General features: G+C 36.2%; 1 long non-coding RNA gene across 1 annotated transcript; it reads right to left on the bottom strand.

Annotated features, from left to right (window-relative positions):
* Positions 1–1838: 1838 nt before the first annotated feature.
* LOC127858285 (uncharacterized) lies at positions 1839–15647 on the bottom strand. Its single transcript, XR_008038843.1, has 8 exons — positions 14910–15647; positions 14383–14504; positions 13870–13974; positions 13534–13608; positions 13349–13430; positions 7946–8034; positions 3494–3589; positions 1839–2930 (listed from the first exon to the last, which is right to left on the bottom strand). It is a non-coding gene; the product is annotated as an uncharacterized LOC127858285 (long non-coding RNA).
* Between the last annotated feature and the right edge of the window lie 398 nt (positions 15648–16045).

Here is a 16045-nt window from a genome sequence, read left to right as displayed (position 1 = left end):
TGAATGAAATTGCTACAGGAAAACGCATGTACGTGCTTTTTATTGCGCTGACATTTCTAAACACTGATTAAGGTTTGCACATTATAGACCTTATCGCGTTAAACATTTAATAAATAAAAATGCAAAAAAAAATCTGCTTGCTTAGAAATATTTTCATTTTCAAACTTATTATAACAATATTTATATTTAAAAATAAATGCTGAAAAACACTGATCACCTCTGTTCTGGAGAGTAGCCGGTAAAAACGGTGAAAATACAGTGGCTTTTGATTTGCATCAAGTTATTTCTTGCTAAGTACACTCCATTTCCTCTTGGCGCTGGAGCATGCCCTAAGAGCATGGCGGTCTGTTGATGTCTCGCTTCAGGGACTTGCCTTAATGTCTGAGATACTTAAGATGGCCTACTTGTTGGCTCTTACAGCTGCTAATACATCGAAATGCACTGTTGTCAAATATATTATGTTTATATCTTGTGATATCTGATAACCTAACGGCCTATTCCATTCCCATACCCAATTGGTTCATAATCATGAACATTTGCCGAACAACGCCCCCCCCCCCCCCCCCATCTATGATTGTTGCACTGAGCTGGTTTTCCCTCATTTATAAGCACTGAAGCAGCTCTGCAATGCTTATTTGTATGTACCCATAACAAGCATTTGTTTTCAGTATTATTTTTCACATTGTTGGGACGGCATTGGTTCCGACTTGAAAGAACGTTGCCTCTGCCTTGAAATTTGAAGTGTTGTAGTCCTGCTCCTTTCCAAATTAACCATTGATGAATCTTTTTGCCAGATAGTTTGCATTTTTTTTTTGCAACCAAGTGTCAGCCACAGAGTTTTCATTTGAGGACTTCAGAACAGTGGATACCTTATGAGTTTGTTATGCATCACAAGAGGAGTAGGCGCAATGATAGTCCATGCGTTCAGTGTTCTACACGAACAGTTGTTCCCAGTGTTAAATTGGTCTATTCTGATCCACTATCCTTTCCGATGATATGTTATTCATTTTACAGTTTTTAGTCAAACTATAGGCATCTCGTACTTTACAACCTCTCTTTCCACCCAAAGCCCCACTTTATTCATGCCCCCACCCCACCAATGACTGAGTCGCCCCTACATTTTCTATTGGGCAGCATATGTTTTCTATTTTCAGTGTATGGCATAGTTTGCAATAGAGCAGGGACAATTCATCTTGTATGTAAGTCGGGATGGACTTCCAATGAAGCTAGAACCTTGAACAGGTCTACATTGCAGACCATATTAACTCGTGGACGCTACCGCTTTACGGGTGGTTTAAAACCGGCTTAATTGCTAAAACTATAAAAAAAAATCTCTAGTATGAATCCGAACGATACGGACAGAACTCTCCACCCTTTTATAGTGAGTGTTGATACTTAAGTATTTTCCCTATTAATGCTTTTACTCCTCATTTCGACTAGTTAGACCCTTTTAAAATTATTTCCCTATCTTTTCTTTTTCTTATAAACAAACACCATTTTGTCCTCATATGTCCTTTTAATAGCTTAAAGTCTACCTTTTTGCACAAAAGGTTCTTAGTGTGTATTTTTTAGTCCCTCAAAGGCGAATATGTAGTGTATATTGACTCTTTTATATAAACAGAAAATAGAATCAGCATAAAGTGGATATTGGATTGCTGAGCAAGAAGACGCCTGAGCAGAGCAGATGCAAAAGGAGTTGTGTTAGGTAAATGTGGGAATGATTGCTAAAAATGTTTCGAGGCCGACATATGTATGTTGGTGGGTAATCATAGCGGAACACTTATATGCAAGGCAAAATGATTATAAGCATAATATATTTCTCTTATACAAAGGATAACAGTGTAACGTGATGAGCATTGATGTTGAATAAACCAAAAGAAAAGGTTTCAACCACTATCAAATAAACTTCAGTGGGACTACAGTTCAATATCACTTCAGCTGTTTGCTAAAGTAACCCGTTCACAAACTAAGTGTTCCTGATAAGTTACTCCAATATCCAATGTAATATGTGCGATTCAGTGGATTTTCATCAACTTCACTGTTCTTCACAAGAAGGGATGTGTTATCGTTTGATGCATGCTATACTATGATGGTTTCGGCCATTTACATATTTAAAATGTAAATGAAACACGTGTAAATTTAAATGAGAAAATGAATATATGACAAAACACATTTCAAAGCACAACTCTCTATATGCATCAATATAAATAAGTCACGCGTTAGTTTCAAATCTTTTGTGGTACAATTTATATCATTGTGATATCCTATAAAATCACAGCAAATTACAAATTAACTAATTAAAGAATATAAAGCATACGCATCAGTCAAAAGTTTGTCCAAAGTCTCTTGTGAAATCACTCGTCCCACGAAAGCTAATCACATTCCCTCCTTATATGTAATTGACGGTTGATCTTTTAGGTGTTCATATGACCACGCACATATCATGTTTGTATCAAAATCAAATAGAACCAAAAAAACAAATGGTTCTCTTTTGAATTCATGCTCTTCAGTGATTATCATCAACTTCGCTGGTTTCGACCATAATCAGTTAACAATTGTAACTGGTACGAATGTGTATTATACAACTCGTCGCTCTAATATCACGTAGTACCAATTCAAATAGACGCATCCAGTTCTTGTTATCTATCAGCATATTGATCACTCACACATACGAGACGGGATGGAGGGGAGGATTTATGTTTCACAGGAGTCAGGTATGCTTTGATATCCGCTATGTCTGTTGACCGCAAGACCCTTTCGTAACTCGCACGCCATGGACATCGCGCAGACCAGCGCCATAGCCCCGCCTCCGCAAGTGAGGGCAAAGGACCAGTCGAACTGGTAGAGCGTGCGGTTGCGATGGTGACCGTCAAAGTGAAGCTGGGTCTCCTTTATCGCGTAAATTGTAACTCCCGCAAGGCATGTGTCACCTGAAAGGCAGGAAATTAACATAAAGATGTCAGTGGTTAGTTATTATGACTGAAATTCAATTCGACTCCTTCAAATGTTTTCACCTGAAATGAAATTTCGCTTATAAGACACCTTCTTTAAATTGCAATGGGATTGATGTTCTTTTATTGAACAGTTCTCACCTTGTTTTGAGTGATGCTATCGGTATTAATTTGGTGTTACGTAAAACAAGGGAAGTAATCAAAATGTGCATAGTGCAAATCGTGAGTTATCTATAACATCCATGTAATAGTTGAGCCTCGCTCTGGGAAAACGTGTGGTAATGCCTGAGCGTAAAGTGTCATCCCAGATTATACAGTGATCTCTGCACAGGCTTATATGGAATGAAACTTTATGCTTTAAAGATATTTCACTTTACGGGAAATATTTTCTTACCGAAAATCTAGTTTACGTTCCGGCTGGGTATTACACAGGCTAATCTGGGACGACACATTAATTAAGCACAATTTTCCCAGAACGCAGATAACAATATATGTAGATAGTTGGTTCTTTTTATCAACATTGTCCTACTGCTATAACTGACCTGCCAACAAAGTGCCTACTAGTGCTATGACGATGTGGATAGTTCGTGGATCGGTGTCTTCTTGTCTACAGTATAGGAACAGCACTACCAGACATCCTGTGGGACCGAAAACACATCACTATACAACATACAACAGAAAACACCTATGCATGTCTTCAATAACATCAGTTATGAAGTAGAGAAAAAATAATATTGTATGCAATATATGGGTAGCGAAGTTCCATTATGGCTTACTTTTTATGGAAACGAAATTTGCAATTTTTTGTTAAGGAAATGTAGAAGTATAGTCTGTACAATATTCTCTTGCCCGCCAAGCTCTGTGACGATACTGACAACCTTCAATTGCAACTATAAAGCGTTTTGATATATCAGACAAATCCGATTTTTTTACATTAATACAGATCAGATTACAGTTTGCTGTCGTTGATATGTGCGTTGAATTAAACAAGACGGCCAAAAAGGCCAACAGTCGCTCACCTGAGATGACAATATATAATTGGGACAAATCTTCTGACCAAGTTTCATGAAGATCGGAAAATAAATGTGGCCTCTAGAGTATTAACAAGGGTTTACTATAGCCATATTAGGAAAAATGCCCCGTTCCCTGACGGCCATGCTTTTCAACCAACCGGCATCATTTTCGAACTCGTCCAAGTTATTATTGGGATGAATCTTCTGATAAAGTTTCATGAAGATTGGACAATAAATGAGGCCTCTAGAGTGTTGACGGCGCACGACGGACGACGGACGACGCACGACGGAAAAAAGGCGATCACAAAAGCTCACCATGAGCACGTTGTGCTCAGGTGAGCTCAAAAAACGTCGTATATGCTCAGTCTTGTTAAGCACGGTGCTTGATAAGATAGATTCGAACAATAATTGAATATATTTACGTGAGGATCAAAGGAACATGTGCGCATCACTAAATAACGTTATAGTAAAGTTGTAACATAAGGAAGCTCATCTATCAGGGAAATCGCAGAAATGATTTCCAGGATTCTGATTGCCAAGATCCACGACTCATAGTTTGCAAAGAATAAAGACACAAGAACGCTGATAACAGACCCGCGTTATAGAAAAACTGGGCTTAATGCATGTGCGTATAGTGTCAGTCCAGATAAGCCTGTGCAGTCCCCACAGGTTAATCTAGTACAACACCTTCTGCTTTTATGGAATATTTCGTTTAAACTGAGTCTCTTCTTAACGAAATCCAGTTGAGGCGAAAAGTTAAGTTCATGATCAGCCTGTGTGAACTCCACGCGCCTATCCGGGACAAGACTTCATGCACATGAATTACGTCCCGAATTCCCAGACCCAGGCTCAACACATGAATTGAGATTCGCTGAAAAACAGTAAAGGTATCCAATTATAAAGCGCCTAAAATTGTTAACGACCTCTAACACGTGCAATGTTTTTAAATGAGAATAAACGAGAAATTTGTTGAGCGAACATGTTGATTCGAAAGTAGAAAAGAACATGCGGTTTATGATGTTATTTGCAATTTGAAATATCAAGTAAATGGCACACAATGTTATTAACGTCATTAGCAGTAGCATTTTGTTCAATTATTTCATTCTACAAGAGATGTTTGTAAAGCATGTAAAGGTTTAAGGAATCCGCACACTCTACCACCACCCCCTCCTCCATCCCAGTTTCAAGTTCAATGCCCTTTTTAATAGGTGTCAATATTAAAATGTTATTTATCTTCCATCAATTAAAATGTGCTTAATTTAACTGTCTAGGAAAGGTTTTGTTGTAAATACTATCAAAAAGTATTTAATTGTAATGTTTGAACGCATTTACTTATCTCAGTACCATAATATAAGCTATATTAAGGGGTTATAGTGTCTGATATTCAGAGTATCGCAAATAACAGTATATGGAATGACGGCTGGGTGTACACAGAACTAGCACTGATTATAGAACCAAAATGATTTCATTTTACAACTCACTGTGACCTTACCTTTGATGTTTTGACTACAATGGATAGGCGTTTTAGTTTCCTTTTATGTAACCATCATAATAATGTTCACGACACTAGGTCAAAAGGTTGCCAACATATCGTTCGGACACGAAAAGATCAAGGAATCGAGCTTGGCCTTTATGTTGTTAACCCATTTATGCCTAGCATCCTGAAAAAAGGACATTTCAAACAGCGTAGACCCAGATGAGACGCCGCATGATGCGGCGTCTCATCTGGGTCTGCGCTGTTTGCTTAAAGGAATTTCAGTAAAAAATATTCTAAATATAGAAATATGTATACCAGACACCCCTAATTTTGGAAATAAAATGATCCAATTTAGAAGAGTGGGAGAGTCCACTAGGCATAAATGGGTTAAGATAATTAAGATAAGAAAAATTGTACGCATTTTGCACATGAAATAAAATGTGCATATCGTTTTACTACAGAAAATGAAAACAATTAAGCTAGCAAATACGTAATTAATATACTATTTAGTTGACATATTACTTTACAATAGCATAGTTTGTGAGTAAAAAACAACAAAGTAATTACTAGTATAACATTTTAATTTCAATCAAGAACAGAAAGGTGCAACATCTTCGACATGTAACTAATTATCTAATTATCATACTTTACTTCAGATCGATAGTCGGTAGAAATTTGTAAAGTGATCAGCTTAAAAATAATTTATTGAGTGTTACGCTTCTTTTCATTTGCTTATGTTTTATACGACTTTTGCCGTTATATTGTATGCAGACGACAATATCAACTGTGTATTCCATTATCTGCGCATAAATGACCCAATATTACCCGATAGCGAACTCAATGTTGATTGGCCAGCTACCATACGCGCTTCAAATTGTTCATGGAAACAAAGACAAAATAGTTATAAAAAACACTCTGGATTAAAATGGCGGATGTTTTCAATGAAATTTAACGAGATTTAAGCATATTCGCAAATTTTATTTTTCTTAAGCCAAATTTGCTATACTTTCGCTTTGGCGAACGACAGCGCGAGCGCTGTAATAGTGAGCATTTATTCCAATAATAACACGTTCGCAATACTCGCGCTGTCGTTCGCCATTTGAGTCATTTGCGAAAATATTGAGAATTTGGCTCAAGAAAAATCTAAATTGCGAAAATGCGAAAATCTAGTAAAATTTCGTTGAAAACATCCGCCATTTTAATCCTGACTGGTTTTGTATATTTGTCTCTTTGTTTAAATGAAAGTATTCGCAATTCGAACAGTTAACGAAACCCGGTCTGTACCCGATTAGACATTGCTTGACCTTATTGTTAATGCAGTGCAAATGGTAGCTGGCCAATCAGCATTGAGCTCGCTTACACATGACATGACGTTGTCGAATGAAACGTGAGGACGGGTGGAGCTATCGGATAATATTGGGTCATTCATGCGCAGATGTTGTATAATTTAAATACACATTTAATATCGCCGTCTGCCTCCAATATAGCGACCGGTCGGACAGTCGTATAAAGAGATAAGCAAATGAAACAAAAACGTGACAATACCCGTCAATAAATATTTCTAAACTGATCACTTTTTATCTTTCTACCGAATATTTACCCATATGAATTAAAGAGTGATAATTAAATAATTAGTTGTATGGCGATAATATTACACATCTCTGCCGATTGCCGAATTTAATTGAACGGTGATAATTAATTAATTTGTTTTTTTACTCCCAAACTATCCTGAACGACAGCAGCGTATTTTAATTAAACGGATACGAGAAAATCAGGAGCGGTTTAATTGTATTTTAAGTCTTATTAAATGCATATGCATATGTCAAATAAATAGGCGACTCAAATAAATACCGGTACGCGTTTTGTTCATTACTATTCTAGATATCCTTGAAAGAGCATTCAATTAAATGACGCAAAGAACCGAAAAGGATAACAAGCGGAAAGGAAAAGAATAGCGGAATGAATTTGCGGCGAGCAAAAAAAAAATATTGGAAAGTAACAAAAAAAAAATTCAGTCGGGCCGATTTTAGTGGGTCGGTCGGGTTATGCCAAACAACATAATTTTTAAGGATGGCCTTGCCTATCTTCTAAAAAGCAAACATAATGACATGCTTAAGAAGACATGTGCATTTCAGAAAAGACGTAAGGCTGCCCGATACTTGGATAGGACAAGGCGCTATGGTCTTCACTCGGAAATTCATGACTCTAAGGGCTTTACAGATCCAAAGCCAGATTTCAGTGACATCTTGCAGCTGAATGACCATACCTACAGCTAAATGGGCTTAAAAAAAGAGAAAAAAAAGTATTTTTCTGAAACAATAGTGCTATTCAGTCACCAGCTATGTTGCGCCACTGGCCGCAATGTTGTAAATAGTGTATATGTGTAAATAACTAGTCTATCGCATGCACCGCACCACTATGTCCACTGTAAATACACCGCGAAGTTAGTATTTTTAACCACAAACCTGTAAGTTATGTTTAAATTAAACAGTCATGATAATTACTCCCATTGAAATCATGTCCAATGCAACGGTCACAGCAAGATAGCCGCTGATTGTTTACCAACTGCGGCTCTAGCGTCAAATGGTCAGGCCTACAACAAAGAGAACAAGAGCACGGCCTTGCGGGTGCAGACCGCTCATCTATTTTCTTTTTGAAGGTGAAGGGACTCTCATTTTCAATCACAAAGGAGGGAGGGGTGGAGTGAAGAGGGGTGTATAGTGTGGGGGTGTGGAATTTACTACATTATCTTCCCAAAAATGCGAAAAAAAAAACAAAAAAAAAATCGGGGGGGGGGGTGGGGGGATTCTTGGGTGCGATGGTTGGACGGTATTTCAAACATAAAATAATAAAAATAAATATTTGTGTTTTTTAACCGTTTAAAAAAAAAAAAAAATTGGGGGGTGGGGTTTATAGTGTGAGGGTGTGGTGGTAATTTGTGAGATGATCTTTAAAAAAAAAATTGAGGGGGGGGGATTCGGGTGGGGGGAGGGGGTGGATTCTTGGGTGCGATGGTTGGACGTTATTTCAAACATAAAAAAATAAAAATAAATATTTGTGTTTTTTAACCGTTTAAAAAAAAAAATTGGGGGTGGGGGTGGGGTGGGGGGGGGGAATTGTGAGGGTGTGGTGATCATTTGTGAGATTATCTTAAAAAAAAATTAGAGGGGGGGAGGGGGGGGGAGGGCACGGGGGATGGTTTGGGTGAAGTCTATTGTGGTATGTCAGGTAAGAGTAGTTTTGTCAATGTATCAATCAAATCTAATCATAAGTAAAGAAGTTATGGCAATTTTAGCAAAATTTAATAATTTGACCTTGAGAGTCAAGGTCATTCAAAGGTCAAGGTAAAATTCAACTCGCCAGGTACAGTAACCTCATGATAGCATGAAAGTATTTGAAGTTTGAAACCAATAGCCTTGATACTTTAGAAGTAAAGTGGATCGAAACACAAAATTTAACCATATATTCAAAGTTACTTAGTCAAAAAAGGGCCATAATTCCGTAAAACTGACAACCAGAGTTATGCAACTTGTCCTTTTACTGTACCCTCAGGATAGTTTGCAAGTGTTCCAAGTATGAAAGCAATATCTATGATACTTTAGGGGTAAAAAGGACCAAAGCACAAAACTTCACCAAATTTTCAATTGTCTAAGTATAAAGGGCCCATAATTCCGTCTAAATGCCAGTCAGAGTTACATAACTTTGCGTGCACAGTCAACTTATGATAGTTAATAAGTGTTGCAAGTATGAAAGCAATAGCTTTGATACTGTAGGAATAAAGTGGACCTAAACACAAAAGTTAACCAAATTTTCAATTTTACTAAGTATAAAAAGGGCACATAATTCTGTCTAAATGCCAGTCAGAGTTACATTACTTTGCCTGCACAGTCCCATTATGATAGTTAGTAAGTGTTGCAAGTATGAAAGCAATAGCTTTGATACTTAAGAAATAAAATGGACCTAAACACAAAACTTAACCAAAATTTTCAATTTTCTAAGTATAAAATGGGCACATAATTCTGTCAAAATGCACGCCAGAGTTATGTTACTTTGCCTGCCCAGTCCCCTTATGATAGTAAGTAAGTGTACCAAGTTTGAATGCAATAGCATTGATACTTTCTGAGAAAAGTGGACCTAAACGCAAAACTTAACCAAAATTTTCAATTTTCTAAGTATAAAAAGGGCACATTATTCTGTCAAAATGCACGCCAGATTTATCTAACTTTGCCTGCCCAGTCCCCTCATGATAGTAAGTAAGTGTACCAAGTTTGAAAGCAATAGCATTGATACTTTCTGAGAAAAGTGGACCTAAACGCAAAACTTAACCGGACGCCGACGCCAACGCCGAAGCCGACGCCGACGCCAAGGTGATGACAATAGCTCATAATTTTTTTTTCAAAAAATAGATGAGCCAAAAATGGCATAAATGAGGTACATGAATGTCATTTGGCATATTTTGCATCTTGTTCTCCACTTGAAACTTCAATCTATGGACATAATAATATTTACTCTCAAGATCAGTAGGAAATTAAACCCTTATTCTACCATACGGGTTCCCCTTCCCACCCCGAACATGAAAAAATATTAAGAACTTTAAAAGTTATCGCAGGATCCAGAAAAAACACCATTTTCAGCAGTATTTTGAGTCTATTTGTTGCCATAGCAACCATAAATTTTGACGTAGGAAAAAAATGAAATGACGTGCATAATGTCCATATTACCATCTATCCATGTTTCAAGTTTAATGAAAAAATATTAAGAATTTTTAAAGTTATCGCAGGATCCAGATAAAAACACCATTTAAAGCAGTATTTCTTAGCTATTTGTTGCCACAGCAACCACAATTTTTGAGGTAGGAACTAAATGAAGTGACGTGCATAATGTCCATATTGCCATCTATCCATGTTCCAAGTTTCATAAAAAATATATTAAGAATTTTTAAAGTTATCGCAGGATCCAGAAAAGTGTTACTGACGGACTGACAGACGGAGCGCAAACCATAAGTCCCCTCCGGTGAAACCGGTAGGGGACTAATAATTGCTTTAAAGTAGGGTATAAAAAGGTTCCCATACATCTTTTTCTGACAGTAGGTCATATTGAAATAATGCTTATCACCAGAAGTTACAAACATTACATGCCGTGAATGTTGTTTTGACCCATACAGTGTTTCCATGACTGGTCAGTTGGACAAACACCATCAACTTGAGTCAACAGAACATAACAGAACAAGTTTAATACTGCTAAATAACTTTGAAAACAACAATAATAAGTTTAACTGTAACTAGAAACAAACTTGTAATATATACATTTAACTACAACAACAAAACAAGTGACCAAAGGAATGGCATGAGAAATGTCAAGTGTAACGTCCGTCAATTTCCGCAAATGTCAAAATGTCAAACATAACGTCCACTTCTACTTGGTAGGAAAATGGCTTGTAAAGTGGCACTATTCCGCTTTATTAAAACACTATGCACATAAAAGCATACAAACTCCTTAGAAAGGATGATGGTTTAGGTAGGATTCACAGCTTTTACCAGCAATGAATAAAAATGTAATGGAAAATCCATAACGTCCGTTACTTTAAAATCAGCTGGATTAAAGGAAGATGGGAACTCCTGTTTTATTGCAATTTTGTTTGTAAGAAAGAAGTTTATTTATACACTTTAATGAATATGTATTCTGCCAAAATAAGGAAAGACACACTGTTATATATTGAGAAAAAGATTGTCAAAATAAAGTCCATCACTTTTACTGGTCCATATTTGTTTGTAATTATTTTATGCAGATATTGATTAACTATCTTTTTTCACAATTAATCTAAAGTTCAAAGATTATTTTACCTAAAAAACACAGGAATACAGCTAAAACGTCACAATGAGAATTTTGAAGTGACGCCCGTTATTGTTTCCATTTTTCTGATATAGAGCCAGCACTATAACAATGTCAACAGCTGTTTCACGAACACGACCCGCTCCTTTACACCGACTCTCTGCAGACTCAACTTGTCAACGAACCCGTCGGGCGCCATTTGTAACTCTGCGTGTTTTTCCAAACAACGATGACAGTTCAGGTTTTAACGGGGGTTCTTTAATGTTGAGTTACATCAGTATGATCAACTCCAAAACATACTCCAACTCCTTGATCGGAAAGACTGACATTTTTCACATTTGACTGATATATTCTTTCACAAAATACTATTTTAAACATTTAAAATTTATCTATTCTGCTCTTACATATTGAAAAAAAACAGCGATGTGACAGACTTTCTTGAAATGCGAATCTCCCGAGATTTCACGGTCATATGACGTTATTTCTATTTTTAGTAACATACCATGCGCCCAAGTGTTTTCAAATTCAGAATGACATTTCCCGGTATTTAAGATTATTCTGGCTTGTGTTGTAAACACATTGTAGTGTAAATACAAACTTAACGTAATTATTATTTAAAACTACCTGATTCACAATGAAATCAGTCTTATAATTTACCAGACGTAAGTTGTTAATCACAAATAATAGATCTCAGAAAACGAAAGTAATGTTTACCATTTCAGCATAAAATGTCAAGGTCGATCCGAAAGTATCCAAATGAAAACTGGTCACGTGACAAAGCGACAATGGCGTCAAAATTGTGAATTTCAGACTGATGAGAGTTATTTTCCTCTATTGTAAGATGCATTTGAAACATTTGAACTTTAAAATATTCCTCGATGCAGTAATTTATGGGTATTTCTATAAAATTTGCCATTCAAGATCTAGCAAACCATTAGTAAAGAAGGTTATTTCAGTGTTGCAATATTAATTAGTCTTATTTAATAGTCTCTGTTTTATCGATATGTTTAAATGTCCGTGCATCAGAAGTGCCTTTCTTCATAATATAGCGTTTTAAATTAGTCAAGTGTCATCTCAACGTCATTTCCGCAACTAACCTTCAGTTTACTCCTATCAAAAACTCCAAAGCGTCTTCCGCAAATTTTAAAGTTGTGTTGATTTGTATGGTCAACCTTAACATGCTGTTGCGAAAATATAGAATATTTTCATATCAAATATAGTTTTAAGATTTATTTTTCTTTAATCATCATTTCCGCAAAAAAAAATATCGACACTTTTCTATTTTGATTAGTCTACGAACGTTATGGTGTCAGTTTTAGACAGAAATTATCTGTTTTAAATTGTTTTTAGCACAATGCATAAAGAAGTGGATTATATAACCGCCGTTGTTCATTAAATCCATCACAAATAGTTTGCGTTACGGAAATGACGAACTGTTGCGGTAATGATAGAAACATGGATGATATTTATGTGTGTTACACAAAGAAAATTTCGGAATAAAACAGTATAGTAAAAACACAAAGCGCAATTATAAATGTATATGGAATCTGAACTTTTAATAAAACGAGCATATTCATCACAAAAAATCGGGATTAACAATCATTGAATTCATATTCTGTTTTCTATTGTGTCGAGTATTAATTGGTCGTTAAATTAGAGTGCATAATGTGCCTATTACATATGTATGTAAATGTAATAGGCACATTATACACTATGATATAATGACCAATTAATACTCGACACAATAGTCGTAACAGAATGTGAATTCAATGTTTGTTAAAACCGATTTTTACATACATGCAACATAAAAGTACAACCCGGAAAAACATTTTCATATCAAAGGACAATGATACATGTTTAAAGATCATATTTATCTTTCACTGCCTCCGATATTGGAACAGGTAGGGCCTGGTGACGGCCACTTAGCTTCTCTGGTTCACAGGGTAACATGCTAATGATACGATCTCTTTCGTACCAGCAATCGTCCTTATGTAAAGGCCAGAAATATCAATTGATACCGACACAATGCATTGCTTTAACTTTCACACTGATATCGTCTACTTCGGTAATCTTACCTGGATACGGTTTACCATCATACTCGACCAAACAATAGCTGTCAATTAGACTCTCGTCAATACTGACTGGTACATTGAGACTCTGCAATTCAATAAATAGTAATTATAAATAGTTCACGAAACTATATTTTCAAAAATGGTCAGTGTTGTATCATTTATGTTGATGTTGATCAAACAACAATTACCTGACAAGGAAGATCAGCCCCGTTTTGTGGACCTACGATGCTGTCGTCATCCATCAGTACGGAATTTGCGAACGGCTGGAATTAAAGAATAAAAATAAAAAAGTCTGCATAAAAAACTAATTAGAAACAATACTTTAGGCAATACTATCTGGTGTCAAAATGAGTCCATACTGTTTTTATAATAAACATCGAACATCACATAAGCAGTATGCACTATTTGCAAGGCGAAATGCATACACTTAAACTGACGACATATGTTTTCAATCTCTATAAGTCTTTAAACAAATGATTCTTCATGTATTTAAGGTACTAGTATGTTAAACAAATATATTTAACCTGGACATTGCAATTGGTTGTAACCGGTTGGTAACATGAACAATCCGGTGGACAGAAACAACTCAGGATTCTTGACTGAACTCTCCCGCTTTCTTTGACAACAACCTGAAAGAGTACAAGACTGTGCCTAAGATTTGAGGTGGGGTGGGGGCGTAGACGTCCAATTGTAAAAGTCAAGTAGAAATTATTGTGCAAAAACGTAATGGTTGTTATATACTTTGTAAGATAAATTAAGTCATTTAATAATTGGTAATGTACAATATATTGATTGCGTTTTTAAATGATCCATATAAAGTCATTTCATGAAGTAAATGTACTGGCTTCAATATATTTAATGTACGGTCTTGCATTTTTCGGGACCGCGGGCCGGATGCGCACCCTACACCCCCCACCCCGCATCCGCTAGTGGTCCCGGCACTAAAGTTTATAGAAATATGATCGTTAAATATTGTCTGAATTTATTCTCACCAGTCTCTAAATATACATTTCAAAATGCTATTTGAAATTACCCACCTGATGGAGTTTCATCGTCTATGAAACGCCGGTAATCTGTGTTGGAATAGCAGCTTCCTGTTGCGTGATGTCATCGTTTTTCACTTCGAAGATCATCAAACGGCTTCCTAGTTTCTCCAGACCTTGTTAAAAAAATCGTAAGTAATATATGATATTTTTTTCCATATCTTAATAATAATAAACTCAGAAAGTACCGACTATTGACATTCTGTCATTCAAATTACATGAATGGTATTAATGGCGTAAGTCTCAAGTAGCAAAAAAATATATTCTTAAATCACACCAGTATATAGGTTTAAACGTGAATTTATGTATTTTAAACTACCGATGGTCGAGTATGGAATCAATAATCTACAGTATTATGTATTTTGGTTCTGCTGCAAGTTTGTCCATTTACATTCCATTACTTAAAACATTAATATTTAATTTGATCTTTAGAAAATGTAATTTAAAACTCTGTGTAGTGGAATCAGTGTAACCTGTTGTTAATATTTTCAAACACATTAATAAAGTCTGTGCTAAATTACCTCTGATTAAAGCACTAACACCCGTTATGTCCGTCTCATGGGTGTTGACGAGTGTATCAGCCTCACGCTTGACTTCGGCTCCAATACCATCAGGGGCGCCCTTGCCGTGTTCCGCTTCCATAAAATTCCAACGTCCGCCATTTATAAAGCCATACTCGAAAATTTTCGTAGAAAAGAGGTAGAAAATTGATTTACACCTGTATTGTGTGGTAGGCCCATCGGATACGAAATGGATTTTATTGATGTCAGGAGTGGTCCGCCGGATATGCAAGAGGATAGGATCAAGATGTACCCATATTCCAGGAGGGGAGTGTTTCAAATCGTCCGATACGGTTGCGAAAGATATATGCTTGGATTTGAAATAGGCGATACCGGTGTGAATAGAAATTTGGCGTTTTGACGAACCGAAATGAACACCCTGAATCTCAGATGCATATTTACATTGATAGTTCTCTGAGAAATCAATATGTTTGATAACCTCATTATCTGTTATATTTTCAGTTGATAGAGCCTTATATACTGGTGCTTAATGTTAAATCCATGTCTTGCAAGTCGTGAACTCTCCTCATGCAATTCCAGGGCTCGAAATTAACTTTTTTTTCTACTTGCAAAACATTGCGAGCAGCTTTAATACCAACTCGCAAAATCAAAAACAGTCTCGCAAATTTTGCAAGAAACATAAAAAAAGTTAATTTAGTACTATAAAAACAAAATAAAAAGTAATTAACATAATTTTTTTATTTCTGCAATCATACAAAGATATCAGTTCCTTGGACCATAAGGGTATTGTTTCCAAATATAAGTGTATCGTGTTCACTCAGAAAACAAAGTTTAAGTGTCAGTTTTGGGATATTTTTAATGGGTTTTCAATCATTGAAAAAAATCAGCTATGATATCGTGTTGAGTGCGACGACACCAAAATACAAATCAACGGTTAACTTTGCTTTATCTTTCGTATGTTTATTTCCGTCTGTAGGTAAAAGAAACTAATTATGTTTGGCTTCGACGCCATGTCTGTTCAAGTTCAACGAACAAATGTGAATAGTCGACTGTTTCACGTTTTTTGTACCAATACTATCCGCGTATCTGTACTATAAGTATACCAGTCTACATACAAGGTGCGCGCTCCCGCATAC

The sequence above is a fragment of the Dreissena polymorpha genome, chromosome 14, assembly GCF_020536995.1.
Source record: "Dreissena polymorpha isolate Duluth1 chromosome 14, UMN_Dpol_1.0, whole genome shotgun sequence".
In the NCBI taxonomy this organism is placed as follows: Eukaryota; Metazoa; Mollusca; class Bivalvia; order Myida; family Dreissenidae; genus Dreissena; species Dreissena polymorpha.
The sequence above is the reverse complement of the archived record's forward strand: the minus strand, read 5'-3'. Positions and strand labels throughout refer to the sequence as shown.